The 17183-nt window shown below is 39.8% G+C and overlaps 1 protein-coding gene across 12 annotated transcripts in view; it reads left to right on the forward strand.

The window, feature by feature from the left end:
- The window catches only part of POMGNT2 (protein O-linked mannose N-acetylglucosaminyltransferase 2 (beta 1,4-)), a 133082-nt gene that overhangs the window by 6998 nt on the left and 108901 nt on the right, over positions 1-17183 (forward strand). For 10 of the 12 annotated variants that reach the window (XR_012015077.1, XR_012015074.1, XR_012015071.1 and 7 more), the window contains exons 4-5: positions 4441-4608; positions 9373-9464. The gene's annotated coding sequence lies outside the window, so the exon portion shown is untranslated. The remainder of the gene's footprint in view (positions 1-4440; positions 4609-9372; positions 9465-17183) is intronic. The other 2 variants (XM_072793124.1, XM_072793125.1) reach the window with 2 other exon arrangements.

Genomic DNA, 17183 nt, shown 5'->3' on the forward strand with positions numbered 1-17183 from the left:
TTTTTATTGCTAGGAAACAAAGAGTTGCCTAGTAATGTGAAAGTGAAATCAAGAAGCAGAATGTCCTTCTGATCCTTCCTCAGTAAATCTCATTTAATCTTATCTTGTATTTCAGTTTATGCATTGGTAAATGAAGAATAGCTAGGTAACCCACTAGAATTTGCACCTTGACATATATATGTTACACACACAAACATCTTTTTCATAAATTAGCTCTAAGAAATGTATTGACCATATGATCTCATGGTTTAAAATTTTAAATAGCAGCAATATCATATTAGACTCCATCCATACCATCAAACCTAGTAGCAGATTAAAATAATATTAATGATAAATTGAGTGATACAGACAGCTAATCTGCATCATTTAGGTGAAATAAAATGTTTGGAGTGCAGCACATCGAGTCATGGTCACTCACAGTCCAGGCTCTGGAATCAGACCAATTTGAGTTCACATCTCAACTCTGCCACTTACTAAATGTTTGACCTTGAAGTTGTTTAAACTTTGAAACATCAGTTTGCTCAACCCAAATAGAATTGTCATGAAGAGTTAACAAAATCTGACATATTGTGAGGACTCCATAAATGTTGAAAGAATATTTACTCTTATTTGAGGTATAACATGTTTTACAGAGCAGAATTTCTCTGTTCAAATGGTTTAAATATTCCCCAATCCCCCAGGAACCTTGTTAAAATGCAGATTCTGGTTTAGTAAGCCTGTGTGGGGCCTGTGAGTCTACATCTTTAAAAGCTTCCAGGTTGGTATCCATACTGCTTGTTCACAAACCAAGGGTATGCAGGAGAAAGAACACAAGCTTTGGATTTATCCATCCATGGACTGGAATCCTGCCTCCACACATGTTAACAGTATGACCTGGCCAAGGTCAAGCTTCCTCCTTTCTGAGATGAAAGGAATAATATGCATTTCTAATTACATCAGTTTTCATTTAAATGAAAAATAGTGTATTCACACAAGACCTGCATATTGTATGTGCTTCACAAATCTAAATTCAGTTTATAAGAAATGCTTTAGTGCTCCCTCTAGTATGGGATACTGATAGCTTCCCTTCCTGAAAGAGCTGAAAATTCCTATTTTCTTTGAACACTTAATTGAAATTCTATTGTTATGAAATCAACATGAACATTGTTTTAAAAGTTTGTCAGTACATGGCAAGCAAGTCAATTTATAACCGATGTTTTGGGAACAGATGGGAGGAAATGCTGCAGGCAAGCAGTGGGCCTAAGGTCACGGTAGATAGAATTTCTGTAAGTGTAGTTAACAGAAAAGAAGCTAGCTCATGAAGTATTGTGTCTTACTAGTATGACTTTTACTTTGTTTTAGTATGGAAAATTAACATACATCACAATATAGAGGTTTAATGAACCTCACATACCCATTACTAAGCCTCAGTAGTTATCAGCACATGGCCAATCTTAGTTTGACTCTCACCTTCTTCCTCCATCTCTGAGGTTTTTTTAAAGCAAATCCAGAATGTGATATTATTACATCCATAAATATTTCAATATAGGGGATCCCTGGGTGGGTGGCTCAGCGGTTTAGTGCCTGCCTTCAGCCCAGGGAGTGATCCTGGAGACCGGGGATCGAGTCCCACGTCGGGCTCCTGCATGGAGCCTGCTCCTCCCTCTGCCTCTGCCTCTCTCTCTCTGTATCTCTCATGAATAAATAAAATAAAATCGTAAAAAAAATTTTTTAAAAAATTTCAATATATATCTTTAAAGATTTATTTGAGGAGGAGCAGGGGCAAAGGGAAAGGAAGAGAATCTCAAGCAGACTCCCCGCTTAGGGCAGAGCCCGACTCAGGGCTGGAGCTCATGATCCTGAGATCATGACCTGAGCTGAAGTCAAGAGTTGAACACTCAACCCACTGAGCCACCCAGACACCCTTCAATATATATCTTTAAAAACAAGGATTCTTTTTCTAAAAAAAAAAAAAAAAAAAAAAATCAACCTTACCATTATAAAAATCATTTCAAACAAAAATGCAACTATTGAATTTATATTTAAATTACCATACAAGGGGATCCCGGGTGGCTCAGCAGTTTAGCCCCTGCCTTCAGCCCAGGGTGTGATCCTGGAGTCCTGGGATCGAGTACCACATCAGGCTCCCTGCATGGAGCCTGCTTCTCCCTCTGCCTGTGTCTCTGCCTCTCTCTCTCTCTCTCTTTCTCTCTCTGACTATCATAAATAAATAAAAATTTTTAAAAATAAAAAATAAAAAAATAAAATCTTTTAAAAAAAATAAATTACCGTACAATTTTTACTACAGGCAATAGGATGTTAGAGTAGAATTCAAAATAGCCCAACACTTAAGAACAAAATAAATACACTTGTTTCCTAACCATTGCTATTGTCAAAGGAGGCAGAACAATCATTGTCTCATATACAGGACTGACCTTTTCAGCATCCCTCAGGGCTCCCTGTGGGTTCTAATTGGTCTGCTAAGTCTAGGTATTGATATCCACTCATATTGTCCTCTATATTCTTGGGCTTCCCCTGCTTAATTGTTTATAGCTGAGGAGAGAGAGATTGCTTTTCACTTTAGCCAGGAGCAGGGCACTCCTGACAAGCTGCTCTGAGGTCTAGGCTCTCACAAAAAACGTTAGAGCTGGAAGAGATTTCAGTTACAGCCACTAGTTAGGAAAATGGGTAGGAATGGTAAGGGACTTGCACTGTCTTATGATTACCTAAAAACCTCTCAAAATACAAGCAAATTATTGCACATCTAATCTGACCTTTCTGTGATGATGAAATTTTGATCAAGGAGTTTGATCCTTATTTTACAGCATTTGATTAGCCTAACTTCCTGCTAAGGGCCTAACTTTCTTTTTTGGTTCGGACACTTAAAAATATACAAATCAGTAAAAATAAAGTTATTAAGGAAGAAGAAAGGCTTTTCAATGTTATCTCATTAAAATCTTCCTTGAACTCATGAAACTTCCATTTTAATTTCTAATTATAAAATATTTCAAGTATATGAATATCAAAAAATATATCTGTTGACATTAATATGCATTAATAATATACACATTATATAAAATTAATATAATAGTACCACAGAAAGTTTTCCCCTCTACAATTTTCTTTCATTGAATATTTTTGATGCATGACATAGATATAGGGTATATAATCCTCTTAGAATGTTTTTTAGGGGCACCTGGGTGGCTCAGTGGTTGAGAGCACCTGCCTTCAGCTCAGGGTGTGATCTTGGGGTCCTAGGATTGAGTCCCGGTTCTCCCTCTGCCTATGTCTCTGCCTCTCTCTCTTTCATGAATAAATAAATAAAATTTTTAAAAAAGATTTTATTTATTTATTTTGAGAGAGAGAGGGAGAGAGCAAGAGCAGGGGGAGGGGCAGAGTGAGAGGGACAAGCAGACTCCCCACAGAGCAGGGAGCTTGAGTGGGGCTCAATCCCAGGGCCCCAGGATCATGACCTGAGCCGAAGGCAGACACTGAACTGCTTAACCTACTGAGCCATCTGGGTGCCTCTCTTAGAATTTTTTAAAGAAAGCCCACTCTACTCACATACTTTTCCAATCTTTTCTTCATTAGAGTTAGTCTTTGTCTTAAAAATAGGTGAACTTAATTCCCTTTAAGTCAATTAACTTAATTAACTAAGTCAATTGTTTTGTGTGTTTTATATTTTTACATGAATTATGTACTACATGTATAATTTGCAAATTGCTTTTTTCACTCAGTGTTATATTTTCAAGATTGAGCCATATAGATGTATATAGGTAGGTTTTGAATTGTTCATTTTAATTGCCATATATAGAATTGTATAAATAAGCCAGTTTATTAATTAATTCACTGTCCTTCAGAGAAACAGATTATTCTATTAGACATTTTTTTTGTTGGGAGTTATCACTAGGTGCCCTATAGTCTTTGCAAATAAATGGCATCTTTGTAGATATATATTGATTCATTTATTATTTATTAGTATAATAAAAATTAAGGTTATATAATTGTTGGCTATATGTGTGAGCCTGTTGTTGATCTTTATGTATTGATCCTATATCCACCAGTTTTGCTGAACTCTTATTCCAATAGCTTACCTATAAGTAGATTTTCCTATCGGGAATCAGATTTTCTCAGCTCACTATTTTCCTTAATATTTTTACTGTAACAATATACAGATTTTTGGATTTATCAGAATTCTAGGGTAAGAGCTACTGAAAGCTAAAGAAACAGATGGGTTCTCACTTGAGAGAAGCAGCCAGACCTGGGGGACTGCCCACCAAAAGCTCACTCATAGAGGGTGGAAGGGTTTTTGAAAGGAGCGAGACTTGCAGAACTGGTTGGGGCCTCATGAGATGACAGATGGCTGCATAATCTGTGATATGATCCCTTCCTCTGTGTCTTAACGTGTTTTTAGCAAAAATGAAAACAATCACATGCTTGGTCTCACTGATATTTTTGCAGGAACTTCTAAAGAAATGTTTTGCATCTAGACATGATGCAAGGATGGTAGGCCTGAAGCTTGCATGGGAGCCAGGACTCAAGCCTGAGGAGGTGGAACCTGAAATCCTGCAGAGCTATTGCCCATCCTCCAGAAGGAGAATTTAAGCCAAGTTTCCTTATCCTTTTAGGGTAGGAAAGTTCCTAAGTGATACTTGAGTTTCCATTGACGGCACCTGAGCTGCATGTTCCCCCACACGCTGTCAAAAGATTCACTTACTTCCCCTCCCACACACACACACACACATTTCTTCTTTCAAGTTTTGTGAGTTTGCTGATTTTTTGGCTTTCATTAAAATTAGAGTGTGATCTGAGGAGCATGAGAAAAAATATCACTCTCAAATTAATCTCCTTAATGGCTTGTCATTAGGGCAAAATTCCATCATTAGATCATTTCCTCAGGGCCCTCTACACATATAAGGAATTAGAGCCTTATATTAGCTGAGGAAGTAGTAAACTAATATTAGATAACAAATTATTGTTCATGTACATTAGCTTATGTATTCAACTCATTGCTATGGGAGAAGGAGAAGACAATGAGGGGAGAGCTTGGAGCATAAGGGCAAACTACCTGAGCTGAACCTCCCTCTTCCATTTACTAACTCTATGTTATTTGGGGCCATTACTTAACTGCTCAGTTTACCCATCTGTGCCTCAGTTTACCCATCTGTGAAGTGGAGCTCTCACTTACCACGTAGAGAGGCTGTGAAGATTGAGTGAGTTAAACTTTGTCAAGCACAGGGATGCCTGAGTGGCTCAGCAGTTGAGCGTCTGCCTTTGGCTCAGGGTGTGATCCCAGTCTAGGGATCAGGTCCTGCATCAGGCTCCCTGTGAGGAGCCTGCTCCTCGCTCTGCCTATGTCTCTGCCTCTCTGTGTGTCTCTTATGAATGAATAAATAAAATCTTTTAAAAAAACTTTGTCAAGCACTTAGAACAGTGCCTGCCACATAGAAAGTGCTATTTATTATTAGCCTTAATTATTAGTATCACTAGAGAAAAGCAAAACCCTGAAGAAATGGCCCAAAAGACAGATCATTTTGAAGGAATAATGAGATGGGGAAAATCTATCTACAGCATGTGACAAACTATACAGTTGGAGACAATGGAGAGAAGGGGCACCTAGAGTAACAATGGGGGCTTTGGAGATAAGGTAACAAATAGAGATGTATTATCTTTTGAAGTTTTACATAGAACAATGTCTAGATGCCTATTTCTGGCATTGGGGGGGATTCGAAAAGTTCTTCACCATGTATACCATAGTGGTAAGCTTCTGCTGCAATAATGTGGCATAAGAAGGTAGCCTCAAGCTCAATGGTATACAACACTAGGCACATATTTATTACTGTGGGTCTGCAGGTCAATAAGAATTGGTTCCAGACTACACATCTGCTCCAGAAGGCTTATTCAGTGGTCCAGACTGAGGGCTAATGGCCACCTGGACCATGTTCTTCTCCTGGTGGAGGTCAGAAGCTTCCAGAAGCCATATTCCATTGGCCAAAACAAGCCACATGGCCAAGTCCAACATCCAAGGGATGAGGAAGTACTGTTTTCCCATGGAGGTGGGCAGGGAAAGGGGGGAATATATACGGAACAACAGTCTTATCTTCTACAACTTCCATCTAAGACTTCATAGGTTTGATCATGTCTCTTCTCAGCTTTTGTTTTTTCAGACTGAAGAATTCAAGTCTCTTCTCTCCTGATAAATAAGTCACTCCCTTCCTGCTTTGCTTTCCCTCTCTGATCTTTCTACCCAAACTGGAAGTAACCCAGTTTGTTGGTCTTCTTGATTACATGTACATATTGAACTTTAAAGTTGGAAATAGATTCCAATATTCTTTTCTGTGATCAAGATGAATAAACTAAATGAAAGGAACATTTTTGGAGTCAGCTACATGCCAGGCACCAAGCTCTATATTCTTCATACCATTTTAGGTGTTCTTCGTATGTTATCCCCTTCAATCCTCAAAATCAAATACCTCTAAGGAGTAGGCAGGCAATGAGTAAAGCAAGTAAGATAATTTTCTCACTTAATATGTAACTATTTCACAGCGGTATTGTTTAGTCTCAATCAAAAAGAACCTCTGTTGAAATTTTTTTTTTCTCTGTTGAAATTTAAGCCCCATTTTTAAGCTAAGGTTTCAGCTGGCATTTTTGCTGTACACCAGTTTTTCCTATGGGCCACTTCAGAAGAGCCCATTAAATTGCCTTCTTTAGACATGGACACACTTTGCACACTAAACACTTAGAAATCTCTTCCACAAAGAACACTGCTCTCTTTTAATTTTATTTAAATACGTATCTGTTATGACCTAAATTTAATTTTCCCATTTTTGTTAGGAATATGCATACACAGATATTTCACTTTCCTCTTGATATAAGAAAATGACTACACAAGAGTGATGTCAAGTGGCAACTGACATTTAGCTATATTGTTGGGGCTTATGAAAGGAAACCTGTCCTATAGGAAATGGTAAAGACAGTGGTGAAATAGAGTGCAATATGGGGCGGCATCACTCTGTCTAGGCAATTATTGCTATTTAGGAATTCAAGCCCAGCATTGCCAGACCTTCTCTTTCTTTAGACAAGTCAGGAATCCAGATTTTTTTGTATGTAAAATTCTCAATGTTTAAATATCACCAATCACCAAAATATCATTAGTTTAGTACAGAATACAAAATTAGATGCAGGTGAACAGAATTCTCCAGCTGGTGCCTTAGGGAACTGGGATTCCTTTACCTCGTGAAGCTGCCTCCTCAACAAATGGTTTCCAAGGTCACCACTACAGAGGAAGAAAAGTGATGATGCACACCAGCTCTTAAGTGCTTTGGCCAGGAAATGACACGCATCATTTCATTTCACAGTTCGTTGATCAGATGGAGCTGCTTGATTCCAAAGAAGGCAGGAAAGTGAAGGGGAGAAGGTGGATATTTGATGACTGCTCACTCTATCATAGCAATTAGTTCAAAACAAGCAGAATAAACCAGCAAAATCTCTGGGCAAATCAAACTAAATACAAGTGCAACTAGATTAAATCTACGGGCTAATGTACTAGAGTCATTTTACAATTGGAAACAACTAGGGCTCACAGAGACTTAAGAGCTGCTGTGCATCATCTCTTTCTTCCTCTGCAGTGGTGACTTTGGAAACCATGTGTTGAGGTGACAGCTTCACAAGGTAAATTTTAAATTTAAAATATAAAGTTTAAATTTTATATTCTTTTTAATATTCTACTGCTGGGTATTTTTTAATCGATTGACTAGTACAGATAGGCATCTATACTTCCTACATATCCCTTAAAACTAGTCTGTGTCTGATATTATATAAATTTTCACAATTAACAAGAACTTTATGAACTCTAATATTTGATTTACAAATTTGGTGTAGTCCAGTGTCCCAAACTTGTGGGAGCATAGAATCAGCTAGAGAACATATTCAGACACAGATTACTGAGCTCCACCCCAGAGTTTGATTCAGTAGGTAGGAGTGAGTGTTCGATAAGAATTTGCATATTTATTTATTTCATTTTTAGAAAGGATTTTACTTATTAGAGCATGAACAGTGGGAGGGGCAGAGGGAGAAGTAGGTTCCCCACTGAGCAGGGAGCCTCGACAACATGGGGCTCAATTCCAGGACCCTGAGATCATGACTTGAGCTGAAGGTAGATGCTTAACTGACTGAGCCACCCAGGTGCACCAAGAATTTGCATCTCTAACTAGTTTTCATGTGATGTTGTCCTGCTGGCCTGGGGGACATTTTAAGAACCAGTGGCCTAGAATTAGGTCCTAAGTTCTAGAATGAGCCCGACAACAAATTAATCATCCTGGGAGAATAAGTTGGCCTCTGAGTTTTCATTGCATCATTAATACAGTAAGTATTTTGGATCAGTTCTCTTGGTTTATGATTCTAGGATTAGGAACTATCTTTATAAAAAAAAAATCAACAAACTCTAAAATACCTGGGGTTAATGGAAGGGGTGCATATTGACTGGGAAGGAGCATGAGGAAGATACTAGGGACATTCTAGTTCTTGATCTGGATGGTAGTTATGTGTGTATACCTAGGTAAAAATTCATCAAGCTGTATTAATTTAAGATTAATATACACTATACATACATATGCATATTTGCCTCATTAAAAAGGTCAAGAATATGCTTCTTGCTAAAAATAAAAGGTAAATGCTTTTACACTAATTCTGATTTTTTTTTACTAATTCTGATTTTTATTTTTAGTGTGATACAACTAATATTTCTTTTTATTGCCTTGCACAAATAATATTCACCAACATAATAAAAAGTGATGGAAAATTAAGTTTTAACAACCACACATTTGTACAGGTAAAGGGTATTAAAACTGCTACCAGCAGGAACATGACTCCACATTTTATTTACCTTCAGAGACTAAGGTAATAAGGAATCTAGGAGTATTGCAGAGGTTGAGGTGGAGATGGGAGAGCACATTCTTCTGTGTCTCATAAGTTCAGCCTGGTCATCAAGGAACCTTTGGTCACCAAATAACCTGGGTGAATATCATCCAGGTGGTCAACTTTGAGCATGAAAGTATGAAGGATTTTGCCTTTTCCCTACTAAGGGAGCAAAAGATCAGAAGTACATTTCACTTGCATTGGCTTGATTAAATGAATTTGACCAGAAAACAAAACATGTAAAGACCAAACATGTTAAATAGTTTAGCCAGTTGTGTCTCATAGTCTGGACATGGAGTGTATGCTCTAGAATGAGAGAAATGACTGATCTTCCAATCTGTCTTGGTCCTTGCCTCTCAGGGTGATGGAGCAAATGTACACACCTCTTCCCAACCCTGTGTGCAGTAACATTAAGTTAGTAGCTTGAAATTGGTTGTTTATCAGTAAATGCTACAAATGGGGAATGCTTTATTTTAGATAGCTGGCTGACCAGCACCTCACATCACTGCTTATCCTGCCTCTTGCAGTGGAGACTCTGGCCACACTGAAGGTGCTTCTGGTATCTAAAGGTATGTATTTTTTTTTCATACCATGTGAAGCCTAATTTCAACTTAGCTTCTTCATCTGACATTCAGCCAAAGAAACAGCTGGATGTTCCTATACTGCAAGAAAAGTTGGCTATTTTGGGCTTACATAGAAAACTGGTTTTGTGTCTGTATCTCAATAGAGTAATATTTTTGACTAAAGCTATGTAGTGAGTGATTTTAGGCATTTTTCAAATATAAACTCAAGGTTCCAGAGGTAATCATGTGCTGATTTAAGACCATTGCTGCTGTGCAAGCTGTGGCTCCTAAGCGGACCAGTTCCCATACTAATATGCATATCCTGTTGATAGGAAGCCTCACTGATAAATAGTTGATTAACACACAGTTTGTAAAAGTTATGTGTATTATATATTATATTCTTACAGAGTAAACTAAAGAGCAGAAAGGATTAAGGAAATCATAATAGGAAGTACATTTATTGTAAATAATCACCATATGGATGGACCCACACAGCTCAAACCTGGGTTGTTCAAGGGTCAACTGTATACAAAATGCAATGATTGAACATATATAAGGTCAAAAGAAAATTTGAGGGCCCTTGTGACTATGAGGCCAAAGCCAGTGGCCTTCGTTGCTGCTTGTTATAAGCCTTGGGCAGCTTTGGGACAGATATCCATCCTCCTTCCCCATTCCCAATGTGTTCAGGTGGGCTCTGTGCCATGAATAGTCTATCTGATATCCAGGCTTCTCTTCTTCCTCCCCAACAAAATTACAATTTTGCCTGAGGATCAACATGCTAACTAAAATTTCTAGTCTCCCAGTATCCCTTACACTTGGGACAGGCCATATGACCCCTTCCTGGCATCTTTATTTCTTTTTTTTTAATTTTTTTATTTTTATTTATTTATGATAGGCACACAGTGAGAGAGAGAGAGAGAGGCAGAGACATAGGCAGAGGGAGAAGCGGGCTCCATGCACCAGGAGCCCGACGTGGGATTCGATCCCGGGTCTCCAGGATCGCTCCCTGGGCCAAAGGCAGGTGCTAAACTGCTGCGCCATCCAGGGATGCCAGCATCTTTATTTCTCCATCATTTGCCAGGCACTAGGGATAAGGATGAACAGTTTCTGGATGTGCTCACAGAGTTGGGCAATGAGTAGCAGAAGCTACCCTAGAGATACATGTATGAATAGTCCCAGATAAGTCAGTTGCCTCTTTGAACTATCATTCTTAGGTTGAGTGTCCATACAATTTATTCCAAACCACGACACTTTTGAGGGTGAAAGGGGATGCTATTAATAGTTATGCTGGGATGACAGGAATAAGTCTGTTCAGTCCTGGGTCATCGTATTCTCAGGGACTCAGAAAGCTGTAGTTCTTTTTTTTTTTTTTTTTTTAAGATTATTTATTTATTCATGAGAGACACAGAGAGAGGCAGAGACAGTGGCAGAGGGAGAAGTAGGCTCCATGCAGGAGCCTGATGTGGGACTCAATCCCGGGACTCCAGGATCACACCCTGGGCTGAAGGCAGGCTCTATACCGTTGAGCCACCCAGGCATCCCAGAGAGCTGTAGTTCTATCCAGATTTTCTTTTTTCTTGTTTTTTTTTTCCAACTCAAATGAACATTTATCAATCCCATATTAAGTGGGACATGGTAAAGAAGTGTTCCTCCACCATCTGTGTACAATTCCCTCGTCTCTGCTTTTTTTTTCAGGTACATCGTATGTCCACTAGTTTTTTAGTTATATGTTTTATAATTAGGTAGTCCTATAATGTAATGGCAGCCTTGTTCAGAAGTTTAGAATCTTCTTAGAAAGTGATGGATAGCAGAGTGATGGTCACAGCTAATGACAATGCTTTATTTTAAATAAGTACTGAGAAGCATTCACTACTTCCCGTAGAGGTGCTGGTCTGGTCTGGTGCTTTAGTCATGATAAATAGCAGTGATAGCTGCATAATTGTCACTCATAAAAACTCTTAGTGTAAATTGAATTGGAATCAACTGTGGCCTCTGGCTTCTTCCACAAAGTTGAAAGTGTTTGATTCCCTATCAGTAGACAATTTAAAAGCCTGTGTGTTCTCCAAATACCTGTCAATGGTGAAATCCAGGTCAGTGGTCAAGTCTATGTCAGCAGTCAGTTCCAGACATAGTGTGGGGAAATTCCCAGTCGGAAAGAACCAGGCAGAGAGGATCAATGCCTTCTGAAGTATGGTCCCGGTAGGGAGTGCAGGAGGCTCCCCAACACAAGTAGAGAGATTGTAGGCAGGCCTCTGGTGATCCAGAATTTCTAATCCTCTCTTCCCTCTTCACCCCCTTCCTTCCCTCCTGTGTAGATCCTCAAATGCCCTGTTGCATTACCTTGAAAGCCCATCACAGAAGAGTGATTTGCTTTGCCCAGTGTAAGATAGCACCCAGTAATTACATAATCCCTCCCAACACCCAGAGCTCCTGAGCAGCTTGCTCTGGAGGTGGATGGAAATAACCCGCCATTTCAGTTTTTATAACCCATGCAGGAGTGAGAATGTTATTTTTAGGGCACAGTAATTTAAAAGCTCTTGATGGCCTGGGGGGAAATTTTAATGCTTTAGGGAAATGAAGTGGGTTCTGTCTTTTCTTTTGTAGCCAGTGTCCAGAATGAGTTCTTTCTTTGTAGTACAGGAAACAGTGCACTGCTTACTGGCACCTAGGATTTTAATCAGTGCTAAATATAGCCAACTTAGAGACCTTTAAACTGTTGGAATTTAGGGCACACTCCTAAATTATTATATATATAACTATTATGGCCTATGCAGTAGATAAACTTAGTATCCTAAGTTCCATTCATTCATTCCTTCACCAGCATCCATTTTGGTTTTGGGGGGATCAAGATGCTATCTTTTGTTCCAGATGGGCCCAGAGCAAATGTCAGATACACAAAGGGTGAATTTTCCTTAGTTTGGATTGCTCCAAAAGCAGACCTTGAGACAAGGATTTCAGTGCAAGTAATTTGTTCAGGACTGTAGTGAGGGAAGGGATAAGGGAGAATGGAAGGGTGAAGGGCCAATAAGACACATGTTAATCAGCAGGCTGCTGCTGTCAGCAACTGGGGCTTAATCTTGCCCAGGCCTATCTGAGAGTGTGCTGGGACATGCCAGCAAACTGTCCCACTGGGGGGTGGGGGATGAGAGTTGGGGTATTTATACATTTATCCCTCAATGTCTTAGGTTGCTCCAGGGTCTTAGCTCTTTGACATTTCTGGCCTGCCTAGAGTGGACTCAATAATGCCCACTCCCTAAGGTCAGAAAATGTCCTCAAATAGAGAGACATGGGCAGTCCTCCAGGGAGGCAAAGAACATAGGGGTGGGGCACTGAGACAGACTCTGATGCAAGAGTCAGAGTCAGGTTCATCAATGGGCTGTGTATTCCTTATTTAAGACAGTTTGGTCTTTTGAAAGATCCATTTTTGCCTTGCAGGATCTGTTTGCCTTTTAAGTAAAGTAGCAGAAAATCCAGTTGTAGCTATCAGCTGTGAAGCAAAAGCAAGTAGGAACTGAAGCCTTCACCATTTGCAATTCCCAACCCCCTTCTACAACTGTACCCAAATGAGGTCACCCTCTCCCTGTAGAGTCAGTCAGCACAAGTCTGGGCAAAAGATGATGCCATTGACACTCAACTGAAAACTGAGACAGCAGCATTTGCAAGACACAGGAAAGAACAGGAGCTCAGACTCCATCATCTATATGTAGACAATGCAGGTGACAGTGTTTGATACCTATGGTGGCTATGACGATTAAATCCAGTGAGGAGAAGATTCCCAGCAGAGTGCCAGTGCCCATATTAGAGCTCTTGCAAACAAATAAGAAGGCTCAAATATGTTGTTTTAATTCTTCTTCTGAAAAGAGAAAACACTTGTTTTCGTTTTGTTCATAAAAATAACATATACTTCTGGTAATTGTAGAAAAGTTAGAAAATATAGGAAAAGGTGAAGAAGAGAAAAGTCTGTAATTCTATGCTCCAATCTTTTACAAATATGTAAACAAAATAGATTAACTTATAAATATGTAATTACAACTCAGATCTTTTATAATACAATCATATATTAGAAGCAGTTGGGATCCTTCTACATATATGATTTGGTATCTGCCTTTTATATAGTGTATCATGGGTTGTATGATTCTGTAAGTCACTGATAATTCTTCAAAATGCTTCTGTCATCTGAACTATATTCCGTCACCTGAATATGCTGTAAACCATTCACGATTCTTCTCTGAACTTGTGGTGAACACCTTTGTGCTGACCACTTGACCTCTGGATATTTCACTGGGATGTACTCTCAGGTGCGGGACTACAGATTCAAAATGGAATGAAACCAGAAAGGACAGAGTTGAGGGGAAGACTCCTACCAGCAGTCCCTGGTGGAAATTGGTGACATGTGAAGATGACTCTCCTTGGCTGTGGAGTTGTAGGCCAGGCCTGCCAACATAGAGATCAGAGTCCTTCAGCTTGCAGAACCCTAGAGTTAACCTCTGCCCACACCCTCTTTGTTGTTTTTCAGATAAGGAAACTGAGTTGCAAAGATTTGCCAGATGTGGCTATGCCATCAGACTCCAGACTTGGGTTGTTTTTAGAAATTAAATTACATCATGGCACTGAAAATGGAATGGCCAGATGGCTAGCTGCCCAGCCAGAAGTGAGGCTATGTTCCTCTGGTGCCTGGGAGCCTGAAAGAGCACTGCCTTCCCCATCAGCTGACTATACATAAAAGGATAAAATATCTCTTCCTAAATTTGGAAGGACCACAAGGTTTGGTGAAGTGCCTAGGAACAACAACAACAACAAAAAAAAAACCGGAAGGAACACAATCCATTGAATCAGAGCAAGTCAATGAAACCCACACTGGGAAAGGCAAAGCACTTTCGAGAGAGCAGGTAGTTCTTTCCTTGTTTGTTGAATGGATGCTGGGGCTCCAGGGATGATGTATGTTACAGACATTGTCAGAGTCCCTCAGCACATAGCATTCCCAGATATGTCAACCACTTCCTACTACAAGCACCTGAATTTTGCCTGAGGGCTTTCACTGGCTAAAGGAATCTTGTTCAATCCTATCTGGACAGGCAGCCTAGAAGTGCAAGAAGATCCCTTCTGGAGCAACTCCCAGCCAATGACCTATGGGACTCAGTGTTTAAATATCCCTGTTTCCTTGCCCCTTGGGTAGGACATCTTTTTTCTATGCCATCTCACCAGGCCCCAGTGGAAGGAGGTCCCAGATGTCCGTGGCAATAACCTGCTCATTAACACACTCTGTAGTGGGTTCCTTTTCCTTCCCTGTCTCATTTTCCTACTCCCCTCCCAGTCTGGCATCACCCTCAAGTCAGATCCTTGCATCTGTGTCTGCTCCTAGGGAAGCCCAACCTAAGGCAATGTAGCCCTTTCAGAATTAATTGTAGGAAATCCTGAAAAGGGAAACTTCAGTTAGTGGAGTAAAAACAAACTGATGCAGATGTTAGAATTATCAGACAAGGACATAAAGACCATTATTATAACTGTATTCTATATTTTCAAAAAGATATTAAGACGAGACATGGAAGATACTCTAAAGCCCAACAGAACTTCTAGAATTAGAAGCAACCCAAGATACATATATGTTATGGATGCAGTGGAGGAGGATCCCAAGCTGACAGGCAGAAGCCAAATTATTATAGTTAGCATTAAGTTCAGATACATAAAACAGGGTGTGTGTATGTGTTTGGGGGGAGGGGTAATTAGCAGTACCTTAAACAAGAGAGAAGCTTATTCATGCCTCATGTAAAGGAAATCTGGAGGTAGGCAGTATATAGCTGAAAGGGTACCTCTACCCTATCATCAGAGATTCAGTCTTCTCTTCAGCTATATTATTACCCTTCGTGCATCTTTCATCCTCAAAGTCATTTCCTAGGTGGCAGCTAGAGCTCCAACCATTACATCCACATTCCAGGCAGCACACAGAAGGAAGAACAGAAGAGAAAAATGGGACCCTTCCTAGCAGGTTAATTCCATTTAAGCAGTGTGTCTGGAAATCCCACAGAACTCTTCCACTTAGATCTTATTGCTTAGAACTTCTTCATGTGGCAGCCCCTACATGCAAGGCTTAGAAATATACTGTCAGTCAGTTAAGGGTCTGACCTCAGCTCACGTCATGATCTCAGAGACCTGAGAATGAGCCCCACTCTCAGCAGGGGTGTCTGCTTCTCCCTCTCCCACTCCCACTGCTTCTCCCTTCCTCACGCTCTCTCTCAAATAAATAAATAAGTTTTTTAAAAAGAGATATATCGTCTTAGCTGGATATGTTGCTAAAATCAGAGCTATGTTACTAAGTAGGGAGAAGAGAATGGTTATTGTGTCAGGTGACCAGCAAGAAAGATTCAAGGCTTTGAGATGTTTGGTATGAGGGCTGGAATGAGAAAGACAGAAAACAGGGGTTAGTTGAAGTTATGTTTTCAGAACAACAGAACCAATTAGATCTCTACTTTGCATCTATTTCACACATACAGAACAAAGACAATCCCGAAAAAATAGAAACAAAATTTTAATAGCCCTGCATCAGTTACCACGACCACATGACAAACCACTCCAGATTTTAGTGGCTGAAAATTTTTTAAAAATCATTTATTATTTCTCACAATTTTATGGGTTGGCTGGGTTTTCACCTAGAGTCATGTATGCAGCTGCAGTCAATTGGCAGCTTCATTGGGTCTGAAGAGTCTAAGATGGTCTGGGGCCTTAGTTCTGGCTGTCATCTGAGTTCCTCTCCACATGGTCTCTCATCATTCAGTTATCCAGCTCAGGCTTTCTTTCATTGTAGTGGAAACCTTCTAAGACATGGGAGGATGAAGCTGCAAGGCCTCTTGAAACCAAGGCTCTAGAACTTGCATATTGTCACTTTTGCTGTATTCCATTAGCCAAAGCAAGTCACAGATCAGACCAGATTTAAGAGATGAGAAATAGACTTGACCTTTTTTTTCCTTAAAAAATTTATTTATTTATTTGACAGAGCACAAGTACAAGCAGGGGGAGTGGCAGAGGAAGAGGGAGAAGCAGGCTCCCTGCTGAGTAGGGATCCCAATTCAGGGCTTGATCCCAGGACCCCAGGATCATGACCTGAGCCAAAGGCAGTTGCTTAACCAACTGAGCTACCTACCTGCCCCTAGACTTCACTTTTGTTGGGTTGCTGCAAAGCCATTGTTAAAGGGGCATGGACACAGGGAGATGTGATTCATCAGGAACCATGTTAACAATCTACCATAGACCCTCTAAAGAAACTAAATAACCTGCCTGGAGGACTCCAGGAATGAAGTCTTCCCCATTCTGGGACCTTTGGATCTTAAAACCTCAAACCTACTCCCTTCTTGTTCATTCAAAAGCAAAGCCTGCTAATAAATAAGCCCTGGCCACCTAAACAGAGCTCTCAGTTGAGAGAGAGGCCAAAAGAAAGAGACCAATACATAAACTAGCAGAGGAAATCAGTATCAACTATCTTGAAAAATCTATCCAGTCTCTTCATCTTAGGTATGTACAGTTAACAAGGACTATCAAAAATATTAAGAAAATTTAAATCATGAAAAAGAAAGACCAAGTCCAGGGAAAAATTAGCCCCAGAAGAAATGGGGATAAATCAGAGAACAGAAGGAAGCGTGAACAAATACATAAACAAAACAACAACAACAACAACAACAAAAACTTTAAGTGACTTCAAAGAGATTTGAGAAGCTATTACATTTATAAAAC

This window comes from Canis lupus, chromosome 22 (assembly GCF_048164855.1).
Source record: "Canis lupus baileyi chromosome 22, mCanLup2.hap1, whole genome shotgun sequence".
Lineage (NCBI taxonomy): Eukaryota > Metazoa > Chordata > Mammalia > Carnivora > Canidae > Canis > Canis lupus.